At 40.0% G+C, this 22,618-nt stretch overlaps 1 long non-coding RNA gene across 2 annotated transcripts in view; it reads left to right on the plus strand.

Moving 5' to 3' along the window:
* Positions 1 to 22,618, plus strand: part of LOC138694343 (uncharacterized) — a 49,393-nt gene that overhangs the window by 14,910 nt on the left and 11,865 nt on the right. The window contains exons 2-3 of one of the 2 annotated variants that reach the window (XR_011330908.1): positions 242 to 11,102; positions 11,231 to 20,127. This is a non-coding gene — a long non-coding RNA (uncharacterized lncRNA). Of the gene's footprint in view, positions 1 to 241; positions 20,128 to 22,618 lie in introns of both variants that reach the window. The other variant, XR_011330907.1, reaches the window with a different exon arrangement.

Consider the following 22,618-nt stretch of genomic DNA (forward strand, 5'->3'; position numbering starts at 1 on the left):
TTCTAATCTGGTTTACAGGAAGTTTTACCTGAAAGACTAGATTTGAATAATAATAATAATAATAATAATAATAATAATAATAATAATTAAGGTATGAGTTGTGCAGCAAATGCCAATAACAGGTTTGCTGACTCAACACAGCATATTTCTGCTTATTATTTGATCTTAATGTTAGATAAATAATAATAAGAATAACAATAATAATAATTTAATAATAATGATATTTCCGTCGTGTTGGCAGCACTTTGCCTGCTCAGCTGTTGTGGCAGACTCAGGACTCCAGCATGGCTGCCAATTCTATGTGTCCATACTGACACGCCAGATCCAGGACCGTCCATCCCTTGCTCACTGCTGGACACCATGCTCTAACAACAGCTGCACCACTGGGGCATGGCCTTTCCATGCTGCACAGTGGAGTGAAGTCCACTGGAGTGAGTCAATAGGCTCATTCGGCCCCACCCCAGCTGACAGCAGCAGTTGACACACTTTATGGTGCCCATGGGATGCAGCCACATGCAGAGCAGTTCAGCCATATGGTCCTGTGTTCACATCCAGCCATGTCCCGACAGTCAGCAGCGCCCTGCACGCATCCTGTTGGCCTTCATGTGCTGTCATGTACAAGGGCATGCAGCCATCAGTATCTGCGGCATTCATGTCACTGCCTGCGTTCAGGAAGATCTGCACCATGTTCATGTCCACCTGCTGTGTTGCCCAGTGTAGCTGAGTCATCCCGTCATTGTCAACTTCTCCAGGTCAGCTCCAACCTTACAGAGTTGCAGCTCTGGAATCCTGCAGCAGCAAAACAACGTGGGTCAGAGGAAGCTCAGTCAGCTAGGTGACAGTTCCACTACACTGCATCTCCATGCAGTTGATGGTGGCACACAATTACCGGCAACTGATGTAATTAATTGTTAGTAATATCAGCAGTAGTAGTAACAACAAAATTGTCAGTAATAATTACAATAAAATCAGCAACAGCAGTATTAGTAGTAATATAAAAACTTCAAACAGGTTAATTTTCTAGCTGTTCATATTTTTAATTCATGTCTTCCCAAACTTCTGCTGAACTTAAAATAATATGGGTGCGAAACAGGCAACTAATTCTGGCCACAGATGTCTAGCATAGACAGCATTGTAGTGTAATGCAGTGTCAGATGTTATAAATAATATCGAGGGCATCATGCCAGAAAGGCCTATCAACAAAACTACAAGTTTACATTCATTCATTGATAGTGTTCTGTCCAAGGGCATGTATTTCACTGCAAACCCAGCATTCTCCAATCTTTCCTATTTTCCACCTTCCTCTTAGTCTCCGCATAAAATCATTTATCTTCATGCTACTATCTGATATCTTCTTCTGTCCCAAACTTTTCTCCCGTTCACCAAGCCTTCCAGTGCATCCTTCAGGTGGCAGTTTCTTCTCAGCCAGTGACCCAGCCAATTCCTTTTTCTCTTTCTGATCAATTTCAACATTATTTTTTTTATCCACTATTTCTGGCACAGCTTTGTTTCTTGTTCTGTCTGTCCATTTCATATGCTCCATGCTTCTCCACATCCATATTTCAAATTTTTCTAGTGTTTCTCTTCACTTCGTTATAATGTCCATGTCTGTGCCTCATACAATGCCATATTCCACACAAAGCACTTCACTAGTCTCTTCCAGATGCTCCTTTTTCTATTAAAATTTTCCTTTGTCATTGCCATCCTCCTTTTGGCTTCCTGGCAGCAGCTCGTGTTACTATTTATGAGCTATTTCCAGGATGTCAAAAGGAGGATATTAATGGTATTAGAACCATTTAAATATGGAATGATTTTTCTTAACCTTGTCTACGTAACAAGGTACACCCTTCGATTCTGTCTCATGTCTTCTGTAATTCTCAAACGATTGTTGTAAAACGTAAATAAGTTCCATTAAAATATTTGAATAACGCAAAATTTGTTGATACATCCTTCTGGTATGATGCCCTCGATATACAGTAACTACTTCATTCATCAACAATCTCATCTTAATTCGCCTACAGCTTCACCTCCAGCTGGTTGCGATCTGAGTTGTCACAGTTTGTGATCTTCATTACTGAAAACCATCTAGTAACTGTAACCATGGCAACATCTCACACTCGCAGCTTCCTTTTGGTGCTCTGCTAACAGTTGCTCTGTCGTCTTCTTCAGTTCGTCCTCATTTTCTTGCAGTTCTGCTCTGAGTTCTCGCAGTGCTTCTTTACTTTATGATTAAAAATAAATGTGGTTGAGAGGAAGCACAGTCATATGTGTGATGAGCTGTCTACAAACATGGCTATTATGATGATTGTGGTGATGAAGATATGTATGCTGCACACATAAATAAACAATGACTGAATGCAACTCAGAAAACCCCTCGTAACTGTAACCATGGTAACAGCTCACCACTTACTGCTTCCTGCTGACGTCATATCTCCCGCTCAGCCTCTAGTTCTTGTCTAAGTTTTCCCAGCTGTTCCTTGTAACTCTTTTATAAAAATTACTCTGGACTAGAGGAAGTTGATAATGATAATTATTTCATGTATACTGCACACAGAAATATACATTGACTGAATGCAGTTCTGAAAACCCCTTCGTAACTGTAACCATGGTAACAGCTCACCACTTACTGCTTCCTGCTGACGTCATATCTCCCGCTCAGCCTCTAGTTCTTGCCTAAGTTTTCCCAGCAGTTCCTCGTAACTCTTTTATAAAAATAATTCTGGACTAGAGAAAGTTGATGATGATGATGATGATTTCATGTATACTGCACACAGAAATATACATTGACTGAATGCAGCTCTGAAAACCCCCTCGTAACTGTAACCATGGTAATAGCTCACCACTTACTGCTTCCTGCTGACGTCATATCTCCCGCCCAGCCTCTAGTTCTTGTCTAAGGTTTCCCAGCTGTTCCTTGTAACTCTTTTATAAAAATAATTCTGGACTAGAGGAAGTTGATAATGATGATTATTTCATGTATACTGCACACAGAAATATACATTGACTGAATGCAGCTCTGAAAACCCCTTCGTAACTGTAACCATGGTAACAGCTCACCACTTACTGCTTCCTGCTGACGTCATATCTCCCGCTCAGCCTCTAGTTCTTGTCTAAGGTTTCCCAGCTGTTCCTTGTAACTCTTTTATAAAAATAATTCTGGACTAGAGGAAGTTGATAATGATGATTATTTCATGTATACTGCACACAGAAATATACATTGACTGAATGCAGCTCTGAAAACCCCCTCGTAACTGTAACCATGGTAACAGCTCACCACTTACTGCTTCCTGCTGACGTCATATCTCCCGCTCAGCCTCTAGTTCTTGTCTAAGGTTTCCCAGCTGTTCCTTGTAACTCTTTTATAAAAATAATTCTGGACTAGAGGAAGTTGATAATGATGATTATTTCATGTATACTGCACACAGAAATATACATTGACTGAATGCAGCTCTGAAAACCCCCTCGTAACTGTAACCATGGTAACAGCTCACCACTTACTGCTTCCTGCTGACGTCATATCTCCCGCTCAGCCTCTAGTTCTTGTCTAAGGTTTCCCAGCTGTTCCTTGTAACTCTTTTATAAAAATAATTCTGGACTAGAGGAAGTTGATAATGATGATTATTTCATGTATACTGCACACAGAAATATACATTGACTGAATGCAGCTCTGAAAACCCCTTCGTAACTGTAACCATGGTAACAGCTCACCACTTACTGCTTCCTGCTGACGTTACATCTCCCGCTCAGCCTCTAGTTCTTGTCTAAGGTTTCCCAGCTGTTCCTTGTAACTCTCTTCCTCTATTCTTGTCTAAGGTTTCCCAGCTGTTCCTTGTAACTCTCTTCCTCTTGTCTAAGGTTTCCCAGCTGTTCCTTGTAACTCTCTTATAAAAATAATTTTGGACTAGAGGAAGCTGATGATGGTGATTATTTCATGTATGCTCCTCACATAAATATACAGTGACTGAATGAAGCTCTGAAAACCCCCTCGTAACTGTAACCATGGTAACAGCTTACCACTTACTGCTGGGTCAATCCATGGTTACGGATGTGACATCTACAGCAATAAATGTGCATGAAAATCTGTACCTGCACATATTTTTCAAAATTGCCAAAATGGGAATTAGTACAATGAAAGTTGTTCTTTGGGTCTGTGACAAAATATTTGAAATTAATTTGTTATAAACGTGAGAATAAAATTAATATGTAATGGTTACGGGTGTGACAAGAAAAGGACATGGAAATTTGACTTCTCACACTCCCTGTCAGATTCCTGTGAATCTATTTAGTTTTCAGGCACAGTAATTTTTTTATGTGTACTTAAGGCACCAACGATCAAGAACATGGAACAATAATATCTTTATATAGGTTGTGGAATGAAATATTAATTTGTAAAATTATGGTTACGGGAGTGATCTGTGCAAAATTTAATTGATATATTTCGACTGTTATTCAATTTTACTATTCCTATTGACTATACAATATTACATACAGACTAATAACTGATAAACAACATCAAGTGATTACAGATTATTATAAATTAACTCTTCATTTTAAAAATTAGGCTATTTGAAACTCATTGATTTCTACTATCTAACATTCTTGGTTTTGGGAATTCTGCTTTCTGGATTCCAATGACATTTCTTTAGAGTATACCCACACTTTAGTCCCGCGCCTTGGCGTCGTGGTTTAAGGCATCCTGCCTAGGACTCGCGTTACGGAATGTGGGCTGGTTCGGGTTCTCATGGGGGAAGAAATTTTCTCATGAAATTTCGGCCAGTGCAGTGTATGGAACTGGTGCCCACTCAGTATCGTGATGCACTTGGGGAGCTATGATAGGTAGTGAAAATCCGGTTTTGCAAACCAGCTATAATGGCTGGGGGGATCATCATGCTAACCACACGATACCTCCATTCTGGTTGGATGATCATACACCTCTGTTTCGGCATGTGGACATGAGGCCAGCAGCGGGCTGGTCGGTCTTGGCCCTTCATGGGCTGTAGTGCCACGGATTTTTACACCCACACTTTTCTCTCTTTCTTTAGATATTTAAACTGAAGAAGTTCATTATCAGTGCTGACAACCTGAACCTTATACTTCACCCTTTTTCTGCTTGAATCATCTAAATCTCCGCAGTTAACATCCATCCATCTCTTCCAAATATTGTTTTGTTTGGCTACAGTAGAGATCAGTTGATCTGATTACACCTTCGATTGTTATCTCATTGTCTTTCTTTCTCCAGATATTGTTGATATTTTTTTGGGTCTTCTTTCAACTTGGCACAGTGCCTTGAAACTTTTCTTTTGATGTCATAGGCATGATTATCTAACCTAAAATCAATATTATTTTACTTTAGGTCGCACAATATATCTAGGCCTAAAAATAAAGGTACTAAGTGAGAATTTATTACAAAGTTGAAATTTCATGATAAAGATGTCACACCCGTAATCATTAAAATTAATTAAACAATAAGGTTTCCAAATCATATTAATAGCAGAATATACTGGTGATGTTTGACTAATTTTACAACTACAATATTAAGTGTAAAAAAGCATGTATTATTGAATTATCATGAAAAAAAAGCATTTTCTGGATACTGGTGTGACAGATTGTATACAATTGCTTGACTTACCTGAAAATATGATTCATTATACCCGACTCTACCCAAGCACCATTGAAACATTAACTAGACACAACAAAGACTGTCCTCAAAAACCACCATGTGGATATTCAGCTTCAGTTAGTAAATATAGGATTGCCAAATTGCATTATTTCAACCATATTACAAATTAAGTGCACAGTGGTAAGTTTGACATATGTTTTTGATTAAATAAAGAAAACTGATTCACTTTCATTGCTAAGTTACTAAACTAGAGACAATAAACTTTCAAATAAGATATATCAGAAAAAAATTTTATTTTTCTGCATCAATGTCCTATATTCTATGGATTGACCCTGCTTCCTGTTGGCGTCACATTTCTTGCTCAATCTCTAATTCTTGTCTGAGGTTTGCCAGCTTTTCCTCGTAACTCTCTAATAAAAACAATCCTTGGCTGGAGCAAGCTGATGATGATGATTATTATTATTTCATGTATGCTGCACATATAAATATACAATGACTGAATAAAGCTCTGAAAACCCCCTCGTAACTGTAACCATGGTAACAGTTCCCCTCTTACTGCTTCCTGCTGACGTCATATCTCCTGCTCAGCCTCTAGTTCTTGTCTGAGGTTTGCCAGTTGTTCCTTGTAACTCTTTTATAAAAACAATTCTGAGTTAGAGAAAATTGATGATGATTTCATGTATGCTGCACACAGAAATATATATTGACTGAATGCAGCTCTAAAAACCTCATCGTAAATGTAATCATGCTTCCTGCTGGCGTTACATCTCCCGCTCAGCCTCTAGTTTTTGTCTAAGGTTTGCCAGCTGTTCCTTATAACTCTCTAATAAAAACAATTCTGGGCTAGAAGAAGCTCATTTGGTTACCTGTATGTGATAATTTCACTTGCAGCAATAGGTTTCATGAAGGAAACAGGCTCATAGTCCAGTATACAGCATCAGGACAAGAGACAGGAGCTATGAATGTTCGATAGAGGCTTTCACATTAGACCCAGCCCCAGTTCATCTCTATCATCACTCGGGCACTGGAAGTGAGCAAGTTATACTCCTGTATTCAGGAGTCTATAATCCAGGGTGATTGATGGGATTTGATACATGGCATATTCTCCATCACAATTTTACCAAGGTCAATGTAAATGGGTCAATTGGCTCAGTCTTCCAAATTGAGGCCACTCATTCTGCCTCTGGTTTCTCTGTCATTTCCTGACATAGAGAAATTTCGGAATGAGGCCTAAAAGAAATGGATAATGGATCACCTACTCTCCTGGTACATAATCTGGATTTTCATGATGAGTTCTAAAATTGGGCCACAGATCAACTGTTATCCTCATAGATAATCCTAATTTTTATATTTGTTGTTTGGTTAACGGTCCGAAGACAGGTTTGAACCTCGTAAGTGACACCAATAAGACATCACTTTTTGAGACAACTAAGCCAGAAAATAATGCAATAAGATGGCCAGTTCCTTTCCCCTCCATTGCATACATTGCTGACTAGTAACATATTATGCTAATCAGACTTCAGATATTTACAAACAGTTGTTCTTCCTCTGACACATAATGTCAAGTGAGATGTACTATGATAATAGATGAATTTTTATGATGAGCCCTAAAAGAAATGGGCCGTGAATCAACTAATCTCCTGGTACATAATCCGGATTTTCGTGATGAGAGCTAAAAGAAATGAGCCATGGATCAGCTAAACTTCTGGTACAAAATCCGAATTTTCATGAGCGCTAAAAGATATGAGCTATGGATCAACTACCCTTCCCATACATAATGTGGAATGAGTCAGGTCCATTAGGTCCTGTGCACACAGATCACTTAAGTGGGCCTATTGTGCCACAGATCACTGGAAAAATTACCCAAATCCTGAAGCCTCCTTGAAGGCAAAGATTGCCCTCGGGTCTCCTTTCCTTATATCCTCTGGTCCCAGCTCTTGTGAGCCCAGGAGGACAAAGACTCCAAATCGCATCATATGTGGAGAGAAGATTCCACTTCTCTTCCACACATCCTGCTTGCGGGGTATGTAGTCACTACCATCACATGCAGGTATTTCTTTAAGAGCAATGGTTCTCAAATGTGTTAGCATTGTGAATCCCCTTTCCATACATGAGTATTTTCGTGGAACCTTAAAAGTCGTCAATGGAATGATGCGTACAATAGACTTTGGGGTTAATGGTTAATATTAAGAGAATGTGAGTAGTGATATCTCTTATTCTTTTCCAAAATTGAATCAATATGTCATTCTGAATCATTTACTGGCTTGACAATGAATTTCTGCATATGAATTTTCTTTCTCCACATGGTCTTCTATTCCAATGAGGTATACAGTGACAAAAGATACAGGTGCCACAAGGGATATTGCTGTTCCTTGTAACATGTCGCTTTCTTGCTCGACAAAGATTTGTTACAGCATGCAGGGTGAATCACAGGACTGTAGCTATGTGCACTGCAGTAAGAACGAGTGCTTCCCCAAATGGATGTGTGCTGAACCATGTGCCACCTTCCGAGAAGGAACTGCAGACAGGTTCATCTGTTATATCGTTTAATATAAACATTTCCTCTTCTTGGAATGGAATGGAATTTAACTGAGGGGGGGCATGGGGGCACTGCGACCTATTGAGATCTATTGTGCTAACCCTCCATATGGAATGAGTTGCATGTCACAGATCTCCTACATGCACCACCCTAATCACATGATTCCGTTAATGACCAGTCCCTGCAGCCAACAGAATCCATATACCATTCCTGCTTTGGGAAATTCCCCCAAGGCCCCCTGTTGGTCTGAGGCGAAACTCCTCCCCTGAATAGGTCCACCTCGGGTGCCATTGCAGAAGCCATCCAACATTGCTGAACTACATTCTACAGAGACCGGTCGAGAGAGTCAGCAGCTTCAGGAGCCGCTGGTAGAGTGATCTGAAAAACCAGAAATGGGATGATGGGGGAGGAAAGAAAGTGGCGAAGATGAGTGGAGTTCCAATCACCTGATGAAGTTATCTGATATTCATCCATAGGAGTGAGGGAAAAACCCCGAGAAAACCTCATCCAGGCAACTCGTCCTGACCGGGAATCAAACCTGGGACTGCTGGGTTTCGGAGTTAGACTCGCTAACCCCTCAGCCACAACAGTGGGCTTTCCTTTTACTGAATATGGGATTATGAAAATTATACATGTTAAAAATGTAGCCAATATTTTATAATTCTATCACATATTTCAATTGTTTTATTGAGATGAGCAAACTGCAGCTCTTGCTTAGGACGCATTTTCCTGGGGCTCAGGTTACTGAAGTGGAAGCAGTATCCAGATTGACAGACTGCAGCTGATATTGTCACCTTCAGGAAGATTAGGTGGGCTGTTAATTGATTTGCCTCCTTTAAGAGTCCAGGAGTGGATGGTATATGAAGGGTTCAGAACCATAGTGGGCCAAGTGCCATTTACTAAAAACCGTAGAAAACAAGGGTTAAAATGAAGTTATTACCATAATTCAATGGAAACATATAGCAAGTAATATAAAGTATACACATTAAAACTAAATGATATGTCAATCTTAATTAAATTATGGTATTCATTTAACTTTAACTCTTGCTTTCTACATTTTTAATAAATGGTGCTTGGCCCACTATGGCTCTGAACCCTTTGCTAGAGCAGGAACAGGATATTCTGATTCCACTTCTAATAAGAATTTTCCGGTACTGCCTGTCCATAGGGTTCACTGAGTCTGATTTGCGACAGGCTAGTGTGGTATTTATTCTTAAACCTGGTAGAAATGCATACGTTAGTCCAAAAGATTATCGTCCTATGATCCTGACCTCTTTCATTTTGAATGTTTGGGAAAGGTTGGTGGATAGTTATATTAGGAATCAAGCTCTGGCAAAGAAGCCTCGGTTTCCTAATCATGATGGGTACCAAGCTGGCAGAACTGTTGAGACGATGCTTTATCAGCTCGTAATGCTGGCTGAGAAAGTGCTGGATCAGGGAGAACTTGCTATGGCTAACTTCTTGGATATAGAGGGGAGAAGGTAATTCGGGAGTTAGAGGAAGACCATACATTCTAAAAATCTCAAAGACCCAATGCTAATGACGACAAAAATGTGAAAATTTTCAAAAGCAATTCTTTCAATCTGGTAAGAGCCATTTTGAAAACATGGGCTTTTTTTTTCGAATGCAGCAGTCTTAAATCATGACCCTTAAATGAATGTGAATATGTGTTTTATGGTGGTATGTCTATATCTCGTAAATACAGTGTAAGTGAAACACATGCACATCACTTGTGGAAGAATTTCGTATCCACACAGAAAATCCAAAATTCATCCCGCATTCTATGCTGGACCCTATAAATACAATTGAAATTATTTCCATTTTTACAGCCGAATGTGAGCAGGGGTTCAGTGCAATGAATCTGACATTGCTTGATCAAAGAACAAGTTACAAGTTGAAACACTTTCAAATCTGCTTTTTATCTCAATAAATGGTCTGCTAGTACATTGCTTCTACGCAGAAAAGTTTGCAACAACATAGATCAAATCGAAACGTCATGGGAAATCCTCCCATCCTCCCTTACAAATCTCACAATGTTTATTTTAAGAAATCATATTTTAATAAATTAAAGTGATGTTCTGGCTGATATGTATATGTATTTATGTATTGTCAGGCAATACATCTCATTTGACGATATGTGTCAGAGGAAGAACAATATTCTGCTTGAGGTTTTTTCCGGGGTTTTCCCTCAACCCAATTTGAGCAAATGCTGGGTAACTTTCGGTGCTGGACCCCGGACTCATTTCACTGGCATTATCACCTTCATCTCATTCAGATGCTAAATAACCAAAGATGTTCATAAAGTGTCGTAAAATAACCTACTAAAAAGAAAAAAGAACAATATTGTATACATCTGAAGTCTCATTAGTGAAATAACGATGTATGAGATAGAGGGAAATGGATCTGACCACCATTGTCTCTTGGTTTAGTTGCCTCATGAGTGACGCCTTATTGGTGTCACGAGGTTCCAACCTATCTTCAGACAGTTGACTCTGCATGGACGGCCTCTTATCCATCCTTCAGCAATCAGCCCATTGCCACATCTTCTCTTAACTGGCTTCAAAATTAGCCGAGGGGACGGTGATGACGACGCCGACGTGCCCCTCCCAGCATCGGACCCCTCTCTCTCCTGACTGTGGCCAGATCAGTCAGTCGCAATCCCTCTTTAAGCGTCCAGGTTCACCGCAGGACCAGCAGGTGGGCACTCCTCGTCTCTGTCACTTGGGTGACTTCGGTTGGCGTCCCTCAACGTCGGCCGCCTCTCTCTCTTGACTGTAGCCAGATCGGTTGCAATCCTTCGTTAAGTGTCCAGGTCCGCCGCAGGACCAGCAGGTGGGCGCTTCTCGTCTCCATCGCTTGGACGACTTCGGTTGGCGTCCCTCAGTGTCGGCCCCCTCTCCTGACTGTAGCCAGATCGGTCGCAGTCCCTCCTTAAGTGTCTAGGTTCGCTGCAGGACCAGCAGGTGGGCGCTCCTCATCTCCATCGCTCGGGCGACTTCGGTTGGCGTCCCTCAGTGTCGGCCCCTTCTCCTGACTGTAGCCAGATCGGTCGCAGTCCCTCAAGTGTCTAGGTCCGCCGCAGGACCAGCAGGTGGGCGCTCCTCGTCTCCATCACTTGGGTGACTTCGGTTGGCGTCCCTCAACGTCGGCCGCCTCTCTCTCTTGACTGTAGCCAGATTGGTCGCAATCCCTCCTTAATCGTTTAGGTCCGCTGCAGGATCAGCAGGTGGGCGCTTCTCGTCTCCATCGCTCGGGTGACTTCGGTTGGCATTCCTCAACGTCGGTTGCCGCGATGCTCCTAATCCGGTGCAGTGCTGAGACGTTCGCCGTCAACTTGGCCACCTCCATCCTGAGGCCGCCACCAGAGCATCGTTGATGGTGCGATGCTCAGCCAAGAGTAGCTGTTGTCTGATCTCGGGGCCGCGAAATCCTTAGCCGAAGGTGTAGGCCGCCTCTTCAGCGACGAAGCTAGGATGTAGGCCCCTGAGGGCCTTATGGTCCAGTTGTTCTACTGCCATCGCAAATTCTTGTAGGGACTCGTCTGACTGTTGAACCCTCGTTTTCAGTTGGGTCCTAAATGCTGCCGCAAGTTGATAGTCACCATAATGTCCCTCTAAGGTCTCCATTATCTCTGTGACTGTTCCCTTTTCTGAGATGCTGTGAAGGATCTCCGACGCCTGTCCCTGAAGCGCAGTCAGCAGCTGGGTAGTTTTCTCCACTGGTATCCATCCATTATGCACCGCTGTAGCCTCGAACTGGTGTCGGAAAATCGCCCACGATATCGTACCGTCGAACTTCGGCGTCTTGACGTTCAAATGTCTGGCTGGAGGTATTGATTCCACAGGGCCAGTATATGGGTCCTCAATTCTATTGCCGCTTTTTCCATGGCCAGTCGAACCTCTTCAGCAAGTATGTATTCATGTTCTCTAGCCTGAGGATCCACTAACACGAGTATGTGCTTGTTTTCCTCAGCATGTTTATCCAGCACTTCACTCATCTTGTACAGCAACTCACTCGTCTGCTCTTGACTACTCACGAGAACGCGAATTTTGCCGTCAAAATGGTCTAAGTCCTGTCTTAATTCGGGCACTGCTTTATTTGCAGTTGTGAAATTCTCGTTTATTTTGTCGAAATCGGTTTTAAATTCATCTTTTACGATGGTCGCAGTCCCTCCTTAAGTGTCTAGGTCCGCCGCAGGACCAGCAGGTGGGCGCTCCTCATCTCCGTCGCTCCGGTGACTTTGGTTGACGTACCTCAACGTCGGTCGCCACGACACTCCTAATCCGGTGCAGTGCTGAGACATTCGCCGTCAACTTGGCCGCCTCCATAGCATCGTTGATGTTGCGATGCTCAGCCAAGAGTAGTTGTGTGATCTCGGGGTCGCGGATTCCGCAGCCAAAGGTGTAGGGCGCCTCTTCAGCGACGAAGCTAGGATGTAGGCCCCTGAGGGCCTTATGGTCCAGTTGTTCTACTGCCATCGCAAATTCTTGTAGGGACTCACCTGACTGTTGGACCCTCGTTTTCAGTTGGGTCCTAAATGCTGCCGCAAGTTGATAGTCACCATAACGTCCTTCCAAGGCCTCCATTATCTCTGTGACTGATCCCTTTTCTGGGACGCTGTGAAGGATCTCCGACGCCTGTCCTGAAGCACAGTCAGCAGCTGGGTAGTTTTCTCCACTGGTATCCACCCATTATGCACCGCTGTAACCTCGAACTGGTGTCGGAAAATCGCCCACGACGTCGTACCGTCGAACTTCGGCGTCTTGACGTTCAAATGTCTGGCTGGAGGCGTTGATTCCACAGGGCCAGTATATGGGTCCTTAATTCTGTTGCCACTTTTTCCATGGCCAGTCGAATCTCTTCGGCAAGTATCTGTTCATGTTCTCTAGCCTGAGGATCCACTAACGCGAGTATGTGCTTGCTTTCCTCAGCAAGTTTAACAGCACCTCACTCGTCTGCTCTTGATGACGCTCAAGAGCGCGAATTTTGCCGTCGAAATGGTCTACGTCCTTTCTTAGTTCGGGCACTGCTTTATTTGCAGTTGCGAAATTCTCGTTTAGTTTGTCGAAATCGGTTTTAAATTCATCTTTCACGATGGTAACAATTCCATCCACATGCGTGGAAACACTACCGATTTGCGTAGTGACGTCATTTTTTACTTCACTTATATCGTTTCTCATGTCTGTTTTCACTTCACTTATGTCTTCACTGATGTGTTTGTTCATGTTCATGTCGCTTTTCACTTTTTTGATGGCTTTGCAGGATCTACTGTAGCATAAGGTTATCCATTATGTCTACAATATCCCACTTCAGATACCAATGTAATTTTTATACTCCTTTACTTTAACCACCACACACCTGACAGCACTGTGACTTTTATTCTTAATAATTCACCTTACAACAATGGGTATTCCACTTAGCACAGCAACACCATAGTCGTTATTACACTCCACACGACGACAATGGCAATATACGACGTGTGTTATTGAGAAGAACAACAATGTACTCCTAATTTCAATTAATGTTCACAATGCACCATTTGCAGAACAAAACTGTCAGTTCACAGTTCGCTTGCCTTGACCAGTTCTTCTAGCTCACTGCTCAAGTTCACTGCATGTCGATCCCCTGTCTCCCAGGTGCGGTTCACTGCACGTCGAACCCCTGTCTTCCAGATGCGGTTCACTGTACGTCGAACCCAAATCTTTCAGATGCAGTTCACTGCATGTCGAACTCAGGTCCCCCTTGCTTGCTGCTATCCAAGACAAGACTTGAAGACTGACTCACTGACTGCCGGCCACTCGCACTTTTATTACTAAATCACATGTTCTGGAATCTTCGATTAGCGTGGCTTTCAGAATCTTCGAGAGAAATATGCTTCTAGATGTTCCCCTTGCTCTCTCCGCCCCACGTCGTCACCGTAGTCTTCTCCCCTTGCTCTGTATCGCGCTACAGCTCCTACTGAAGCTCAATTTTCCACACCTTCCTTCTAGTTAGATGCATGCACACACTCCTGAGGCAACCAGAACAATTCAGAGTGGTGCCACAATATTTAAAATTTTAATTCTGATAGTGGACTCTTGAGGCATCCCCCCTTCTGTTAAAATCACAAATCGCACACTGAGTGTGTCGATTTATTGGTGGTAGTCCCATGTCAGTCTTTTGGAGGACCAGGATTTTGAAGAGGACAATAATAAGGGATACCTAGTGAATGGTCTTTTGTTGAAAGTTATACCCATAAATTGTGCTCCTAAAGAGTCAGATGGTTTCTATACATTATATATTAGGTCACAAAAAATTGGGTTTAAAGTTGATACTGGAGCTCAGTGTAATATTTTAAATTTTAGAAGTTTTCCTAATCTGGGCTTTCTTTTTCTTTAAGATTTATTTTAGGTCGCATAACTGCTGGGTCTTTTGCGACCGCAGTATTCACATACAGGAAAATACAATACAATCAATGAAGATTGCAATCAAAATACACAATATGTTACAATGTAACTGGATGTACAAAAAAAGTAAACAAAAAAGATAATGAACAGTGTATGACAATAAAAGTTTGCAACCATATCATATTGTACAAAAAATTTCTTTAAAGAATTTGATTATTTGTGGAAGAACATTTGCATCATTGAGTGCTGTAGTTATATCGTTTCGTATATTGTACTTTTTCTTTGAGGTGTGATATCTTTGTAATTCTATGATGACATGTTAGATGGTGAGGAAGCAATGACAGGTTTCGCAGGTTGTTGGTTCATCTCTTGATATGAGGTAGGAGTGGGTTCATTTTGTATGTCCAATTTTTAATCTTGAGAATAAAGCCTGATCTTTTCTACTAAGCTTGTTAATAGAGCATTTTGGCTTGACCTTGAAAAGTTTTCTGGAAGAATTGAGAGTCCAAAGTTTAATCCATGATTCTTTACATTTACTGTCTATGAGAGAAATGAAATCTCAAAGTGGTAAGAGGGTATTCTCGAGAGCGGTAGAATCTTTAGTGCTTTGTTTGGCTTCTCTATAAGCTGCAATGTTGCCTGCAATGCCACAATGAGAGGATATCCAGATAAATTTTTTTTTTTCCTTTTGTAATCTGGGCTTTCATATAGCTATGATTGAAAAATCTAATGTAGTTATTACTTCATTCACTGAAGATAAAGTTCCTGTATTGGGTAAATGTGTTTTAAGCTGTTGTTACAAAAACATTAATAATGATATTGATTTTTTTATTGTTAATATATTGTTACAATATTGTAGGCTTAAAAACTTCAGAATACTGAAGTCTTATTAAAAGGTTTGATAATATTAATTTGCCAATTTTATCAGTGATTCCATAAAAATACTGTAGATTGTTTGATGGTGAACTAGGATGTATATCCCATTATGTTAAAATTGAAACTGATCCTAATGTAAAAACAATGGTGTCACCAATATGTACAGGGTGGGCAAAATAAAACTGGCCCAAAAAACTGCAATATTTACATTTATATATATTTATAGTTATAAGACTGTTTAAGACTGAGCTTTGTTAATGAACATCACAGAAGATGCTGGAAATGACCACCATTGATGTCGATGCAGCGCTGTGCTCGCTCCATCAAATTGTGAGACACACATAGCAGCATCAGTCTTATACATATAAATTCATATATTTCATATTTTTTTTTCCTTGGGCGAGTTTTATTTTGCCTATCCCATAGAATTCCATTTGCTCTTGAACCTAAAGTTAGACTAGAATTAGGCAAAATGGAAAAGGCAGGAATCACAAAGCCCGGTAACAGAACCTACAAATTGGGTTAATTAGATGGTGGTTTGTCAAAATAAAAATGGATCATTATGAGTATGTTTAGATCCCAGACCACGAAGTAAGGCAATTAAAAGATCACATTTTTTATTTCCCTGTATTGATGACATCTCTCTGAGTATGTTTCATTATGAGTATGTTTAGATCCCAGACCACGAAGTAAGGCAACTAAAAGATCACATTTTTTATTTCCCTGTATTGATGACATCTCTCTGAGTATGTTTCATTATGAGTATGTTTAGATCCCAGACCACGAAGTAAGGCAATTAAAAGATCACATTTTTTATTTCCCTGTATTGATGACATCTCTCTGAAACTAGTGTCTGCTAAATATTTCTGTAGACTTGATGCACAATCTGGGTTTTGGATGCTTCCTTTAGATGAAGCTAGTTCCTGATTATTTACAATCTTGAAACAGTTGATGGCATGAGTCTTGGTGGTGAAAAAGCTTTTATTGCACTACTTCTTTACACTAAATTCTTTTCCTTGGCACTTGGTGGCTACTTAAGAATGACATACAATGAAACAGAGTGAATGGTATTACTTCAACTGGTGGTTCGCTTGTGAACCTGGTTGCTCGTCCTCTGATCATGTGCAGAGCCTCCTATCTGGGACATTGAAAATATCTGTGTGCCATCAATTATTTCTATGATTGTACATTTCAAAAGTTGTGGGGTAGATATTCGTTCATGAGATTACCATTTGGACTGAACTATAACCTTAAAATTTTTCACAGAGTTACATCTCAAATATTATTTGAAAACATTAAAAATATCGTAACATATCAAGATGATATTTTGTTACGGACTGATAGCAAGAAAAAACTAAATGCAATATAGTTGTAAGTTTTAGAAAGTGCAAAGCAACAGGGTATAAAATGTAGTCTTCAGAAATGTGAATTTTTTTGTTGAAAAAAAAAATTGGGCATGTTTTCAGCTCAAAGGAGATGACATAAAAGCAATCAGGGAACTTAAATATACTACTGATAAGAAGTCTTTACAAAGAATGGTAGAAATGTTTAATTATTTATTTAAATTTATTCCTAATTTTGCAGATTTGTCTGGTCCTCTCTGAGAGTTGAATGTTGGAATGAGACTCATGAGAAATCGTTTCAAGCATTTTGAAATAAACCAGTTTTACAGTTTTATGTTCCAAACAAAGAGTTAACCTTGAGTGTTGTTGCATTTCATTTGGATTAGGAACAGCTTTGCTCCAAGGGGCCACCCTATAGATTATGCTTCAAAAATATTTAGAGAGGTGCAGGTAGGATGTTCTCAGAGTGAAAGAAAACTTCTAGGTAATTGTTTCGGAACAGAAAAATTTAAACAGTATATAATTTGAAGAGATGTTAAGGTTGAAACAGATGATACACCTCTCATAGGCTTGTTCAGTAAGCTTCTTTACAGCTTTACAGGTTTACAGGTTAAACTTGTTTTACACACCAGGTAAACATTTGTACTTAGCTGATACTCTGTCTCGAGACTTTACGGGTTATGGATGTGACAATAATATACATTGTTACGATGATACTGAATGCCAAGTAGCTTCACTGATAGAAAATTTGCCTCTTACTCATGAAAACTGGCAGTTTATATAATCATCATCATCATAATCATGATTTTAATATCAAATCATATAACTAAGGACTCTGTATTTTGTAAATTGAAAGAATATGTTTTGCATGGTTAGCCTAAACACTATAAAGATGTTGATATTCTTGTGAAACAATATTGGTATTTTAAAGAAGAATTTAATGTAATTAAAGGACTTTTATTTTGTGGGGACAGGATTATTGTTCCAAAAATGTTAAGAAATACTACATATGCTACATAAGTTACATACAGGACATCCTGGCATTAGCAGAATTATAAGTAGAGCTGAAATGACACTTTACTGGCCAGAAATTAATTAGGATATAAAGAAATTTGTAAAATTATGTATGATTTGTTCGAAATTTCAGTCTGATAGGTTAAACTTCCACTAACCTACAAAAAAAAGTTCCACAATTACCATGGATGGATGTGGCTTTTGATGTGTTTGAAATTAATAAAAAATATTATATTGTTGTAGTTGATGCTTTGAGCAATTGAATGGCTGCCTAGAATAATGTTGTAAGTCCGTTTTTGACCAAACTGAGTTTTCAGCTGAAAAATGTTGTATTGCACATCTTGCATCATGTGCTGCCATCATCTTGCTGATATTCACACTACTTCGAGAGCTGTAGTATTTTGATTGTGTTGCTGAGCTGAATAACGTTGTAAAGCAAAATGCCGGACAATCATACTTCTAGTGTGTCACATGAGTAGAGGTTATTGCCAATGCAAGGCCAAGCAAACCATTTGAGGTTGTTCATAACAAGAATACTTTAGGAATAAAGGGTTAGCAGAGCAAACAATAAAGAAGGATCCAAACCTCAAGATAACAACAACTGCCTGATGATCCTATGTCTGAAAATGAGGAAATTCCATGATATGTTACCATGGACGTGTATTCTCTCTAAAAAAAAAAAAAAAAGCAAGCATACAAAAAATAAGACAGTAAATCATATTTCACATGATAACTTACCTCGTCTTTATCATGGCCCTATTCCAATCACAAAAGAGAAAAAAAATTATCTGATTGTAATGTCAAGTTTTCTTTCTCTTGGTCATGGTTACTCTGAATTGTATTATGGCCTAATAACAGAATAAATAAAAATGATTCTTGTGTGTGTGATATTGATATTGTATGCCTAAACATATAATCTAAGAAGTGTAATTTGTTTCATATTAATGATATAAATTTGTCATTATTATTATTATTATTATTATTATTATTATTATTTAATGTAGGCCTACTCAAATGTAATAACTATAAAGAATTTACCAGGAAATATGAAGTTTCTTTGCTTTACAACGTTGTTCTTCTGGACTGACATACGTTTTTCTATTGTAAATGTTGGAAAAGTTGTGTTATTTGGACGATGAAGGCAATATATATATACATCAGCTTCTTGTCTATGCGGATGACGTGAATATGTTAGGAGAAAATCGACAAACGATTAGGGAAAACGCGGAAATTCTAGTTGAAGCAAGTAAAGCGATAGGGTTGGAAGTAAATCCTGAAAAGACTAAGTATATGATTATGTCTCGTGACCAGAATATTGTACGAAATGGAACTATAAAAATTGGAGATTTATCCTTCGAAGAGGTGGAAAAATTCAAATATCTTGGAGGAACAGTAACAAATATAAATGACACTCGGGAGGAAATTAAACGCAGAATAAATATGGGAAATGCCTGTTATTATTCCGTTGAGAAGCTTTTGTCATCTAGTCTTCTGTCAAAAAATCTGAAAGTTAGAATTTATAAAACAGTTATATTACCGGTTGTTCTGTATGGTTGTGAAACTTGGACTCTCACTTTGAGAGAGGAACAGAGATTAAGGGTATTTGAGAATAAGGTTCTTAGGAAAATATTTGGGGCTAAGAGGAATGAAGTTACAGGAGAATGGAGAAAGTTACACAACGCAGAGCTGCACGCATTGTATACTTCACCTGACATAATTAGGAACATAAAATCCAGACGTTTGAGATGGGCAGGACATGTAGCACATATGGGCGGTTCCAGAAATGCATATAGAGTGTTAGTTGGGAGGCCGGAGGGAAAAAGACCTTTGGGGAGGCCGAGACGTAGGTGGGAAGATAATATTAGAATGGATTTGAGGGAGGTGGGATATGATGGTAGAGACTGGATTAATCTTGCTCAGGATAGGGACCAATAGCAGGCTTATGTGAGGGCGGCAATGAACCTCCGGGTTCCTTAAAAGCCAGTAAGTAAGTAAGTATATATATATATATATATAAATATATATATAAATGGTGTGAATACTTACTGAAGTATTAATACAGACCCCACACTGTCATATTTTGTAATATTTAACAATGTTAGTATGGAAAAAAACATATTTTTAATTTCATGACAAACTATAAAAACTGACTTACAACATTATTCTAGGCAACCATTCAATTATGTAGAGGTTGAGAGTTGGAATAATTTCACAGGTATTAATGTAATTGACAGAATTAAAGCAAGTATGGCAACCCTAAAGTATTGTACACTGATGGGGCATTGTGCTATGATTCTGATTTATTCTGCATATTTGCTAAAGATTGGGATTTCACTGCCTCGCCGAGAGGTGAGGGTGAATGTCGTTATTGAGCCCCACGTTGGGCGCCATTTGAGGGTGGGTGCGTCTCGACGTTGCGTGAGATTCACTCAGGGTAGCCGAGGTACTGTTGTGGTATAGGGTGATGTCGGGAATAATACCAAGCCGGCTACTTAAATAAAAGGCAGCGTAAACTTCAAAACTATAAGTTTATTGTCGTATCCACTTGGTAAACCCTAGAATATGTATTTCCGGCTGACATATAATTCAATCGTTGGTCGCCTTTTGTATCGACTCTATGGCGGCTCTGAATAAGCTCTATCCGATACTACAAATTCAATACTCTGTCCAGTACACTATGACACGAAGCGAAATAGTAGTCCTGTCGACACCAAACGAAGTAGTTATTCTGCCCTGTATGTAGGGCCGCCGACACGATGTAAAGTTGTTTTGATGATCTCCGCTCCGAAGCGGAATAGTAGTCGTCATCTCCGCTCCCCGTCACCCTTATTTATAAAAACCTATCCTACGCTAAAACTAACTATCCTATTGGTTAAAAACTACGTCACTAACTGGCCTAAAATCTATTCCCTATTGGTCCAAAGTGACCTCATAAGCTGGACCAAGATCTCTCCTTATTGGGCGCGAAATATGTCATCTCTAAATTTAAACTTTGGATTTCCCATAACATCTAATTAGTTTGTATATCTCACAAGAATACCCGTTCTTTGGAAAACCCAAGCTTGGCAGTATCTTTCCCACGGGTCTAGTCCGACTTCGGCTTTATGCTTCATCGAGTCTCTATACGAAACCCCGCTCAAGGTGGCCCTAAATCTGTCCGATGCTGACAAGTGACGAAACACCTGTGTGGGAAGCTAATTCTAATGAAGTCGCCAGAACATCCCCGCGAATACATGTAATAAAAATATGGAGATATCACTTCGCTAATAAATCGGTCTCTCCCTCTCCTAATTACTGCTTCAAATGCCCATCTACATAACCATTGGAAATTCCCGAAAGAGTTTCCAATGTTATGAGATGTCCCCGCTTTCTGCCTATAGCTAGCCTCATAGTTCCCCCACGCGATCAGCCGGTAACACATTATTTACAATACAGTGAGATTACAATGTCACTACAAACAATTACAATAAATATTACATATATCTTCACAAGCCTTTCTATGTACACAACTCTCACACAATAAGCACAACAATGTACAATTTATATCCACATTTACATATGTACAATAACATTCATTCACATATTTACATTTATTTATTAATTGATCAATTACACACTCTGCGTGCTTGGTTGTACCAGCCGCCCTGTACAGGTTCACCTAGCTGTACGTGTGAGACTAACCATCCTACTCTTTCTCATTCCTGCCTCCTAGCCTCTCCTGTTTGAAAGGCCGCAAGAGTTGCTTGTGGTACCTACCAACAGGTTTACTTTTTCCCCTTTCTACCAATTCGAAAGTATGGTCTCCGTATTTACTCTTAATTTCGTAGGGCCCCTTGTACAGTAGCTCCATGCGTGAGTAACGTCCTCTAAGGGCGGAAGATAACTTCACGTCCCTTAGCAATACCAAATCGCCGGGTGTGGGCTCCCATTTGTGGCGATATCTTTTAACTTTACCGAGTCTATACTCAGCCTTTTTCCTGATTCGGTCGAAAGCTAGTTTACACAGTAGTTCCGCACTAGGAGGCTCACCCTCCTGTATTGCCTGCGGCAAACTCTTTATCATAGGATCGGGATCGATCCCTAACATAAGTTTGATCGGAGCTATTCCGGTCGTTGGATTGATAGAGTGGTTCATGACTCTCTCAATCACCTCACATTGCCTAAACCAGTCCTTATGGTTTCGGTGACACAGAATACGGAGGTACAGTGATATATCCCTAAGCGCTCTTTCGCAGGGATTACCGCTGGGAAAGTATGCGGAGCAATTGTACAGCTTCACGCCCGCATCTTCCAGCCTTTTGCAAAACACTTTCGATTTATGTACCGACACATTGTCACTGAGCACCGCTGTTACCGGACCGTAAGTCGGTATGTAATCTCTAACCAGCTTGTCAGCACACAATTTACTAGAGATATTTCTTAAAGGGTAAATCTTTACAAATTTTGTGAATACATCGTACGTAACAAATATGTACCTGTGTCCGAAGGACGATGTGGGCATTGGACCGTGTTCGTCCACTGCTACAAGTTCATTCTTTTTACCCCTGATAATGACTTGTGGTACATTGTCATACCTTACATTTAGAGGTTTCGCCCTCTGGCAGACCTCGCAACGAGATATTACCCTTCTAACCTTCTTTGACAGTTGCTTAATATAAAATGATTCTGACATAGTTAAAATGATCCTATCACTCCCAGAGTGACACATAGATAGGTGAAAGTTGTTTATAAGTTCACTCTCCATACTCGCAGGTATGTATATCTTCCACTTCTGGATATCCCTACCATGCAATTTATACAAGATACCAGAGCGCAATCCATACACTTCGTCTTTCACCTG

This window comes from Periplaneta americana, chromosome 2, assembly GCF_040183065.1.
Source record: "Periplaneta americana isolate PAMFEO1 chromosome 2, P.americana_PAMFEO1_priV1, whole genome shotgun sequence".
Classification (NCBI taxonomy): domain Eukaryota; kingdom Metazoa; phylum Arthropoda; class Insecta; order Blattodea; family Blattidae; genus Periplaneta; species Periplaneta americana.